The sequence below is a fragment of the Galeopterus variegatus genome, unplaced genomic scaffold, assembly GCF_000696425.1.
Source record: "Galeopterus variegatus unplaced genomic scaffold, G_variegatus-3.0.2 Scaffold1774, whole genome shotgun sequence".
Taxonomy (NCBI): domain Eukaryota; kingdom Metazoa; phylum Chordata; class Mammalia; order Dermoptera; family Cynocephalidae; genus Galeopterus; species Galeopterus variegatus.
Window position 1 is genome coordinate 168652 of NW_007727885.1, and position 1715 is coordinate 170366.

A 1715-nucleotide genomic window follows, 5' to 3' on the forward strand; every position below is an offset into this window, starting at 1 on the left:
AACCTGTGGCCTTGGTGTTATCAGCACCACACTCTCCTGAGTGAGCCACGGGCCGGCCCACTCACTGTGATTTTTAAAAAATCTATCAGGAATATTGCCACCTATTCTTAAAATGGCCATACTCCCAGATGCACAAAACTAATTTATCTTTGCCTTTTACCCAATATATTTTAGACTTAGTCTAATTTCTTAGAGGTCCTTGGTTTGAGGAGGGTTGTTGTGATCAGCTGAGAGAAACAGTGGACTGCAGACTCAGGTTTTGTGGGATATTGGCATTATGAGGCCTTTTACTGATTGCCTCCAGCAGATCACTTCCTCCTTGTGAAAAATGGGGAAAGGGAGTTAAATCTATCTCACAAGACCAAAAAGAAAATTGCCTGTAAAGAATTGCCAAGGGTGTAGCTATTGTGAGCCTCAGGAGATCTGCAAACCCTCCCTCTGAGATCTGGGCTGCCCATCACTGTTTGGGACACAGTCAGACACTACAAACGGAGCTGTTTGTACAGGGGCTACCCAATCAGGAGCATTTGGGATTTTTAGAGTAAAACATTTAAGACAACAATGTTTTGTGCTTTATGCTAACTGTACTCCGTTTCCAGGAAGGACCTTACCTCTTGATTACAAAGGGTGAATGGCTTTTAGCTTCCCCTTTTTCGCAGGTGAAAATGAAAGTTAATCAAAGACCTCAGGATATGTGAAATATGGTTTTTACTGTAGAAAAAAATGGTGTTTTTTTCCAACTCACTAAAGAGTGTGTTCAGATTGCCTTTAGAGAGTAGTTTGCAAGCATCAATCAGGACTTTAAAAGTCACATGGGGAGGCTGCCAGGACCTACACAGTTGCATCAAGGCTCAGGCTGCTTCCTTCTCAGGATGGCTCATCTCAGGCCACAGGAGTTCCTCTCTTTGGTACTAGAGCCAGTTTGCTGTAGCCTGGACCTATCATAGTGAAGACTTTTACCGTTCTCTTGCCCAGCCCCATCAAAAGGTACATCAAGCCTTTAAGCAGCTCTCAGCAGCAAACTAACAGAGCCTCCGTGATGTGCTAGTGGTGGTGAGCAGTGCAGGCAACATTCATGGATTCTAGCAGGAGGCAGGATGCTGACATCCATGATGCCATAGACCCAGGTTGCCTCTCCATGCTGCGGCCTGGCCCTCAGGTTTTTGGGATAGATGCTCAAAGTATTTGGGAGGGTGCCTCACAACTTCTCAAAGTGCTGCCAGAAACATCTGCTTCAGATCTGTAACCCCAGAATAAAGGGGATCTCACCAAATTAGAATCATGGTGCCCCTTGACTCTGTGCTCTGCTTGGCATATACCAACTCAGATTATCTTGCAGGTTCAGATTAAAATCTAGTCTATATATCTCTGGGGTTAGAAGTCATAACAGGGTTTACATTTGAGAAAGAGGCTGGGGATTATGACTAGAAGAGGGCACATGGTGCTGGTCATGTTTCTATTTGTTTACCTGGGTAGAGGTTACCTGCATGTGTTCACTTTATGGTAAATCCCCATGTTCTGCATTTAGGATTTGTGCACCTTTCTCTGCGTATGTGATACTTCAATAAAAATTTCACTTAAAAAATATAGTCTATGTGGCATTCTCAAGAGACTGTCTCCACCATGTTCTTTATTACTCTCATTTTACAGATGGGGAAATTGATGTTCAGAGTGACCCTCCATACAGAGGCAGTGTGAGGAGCTGTGCTGCATCC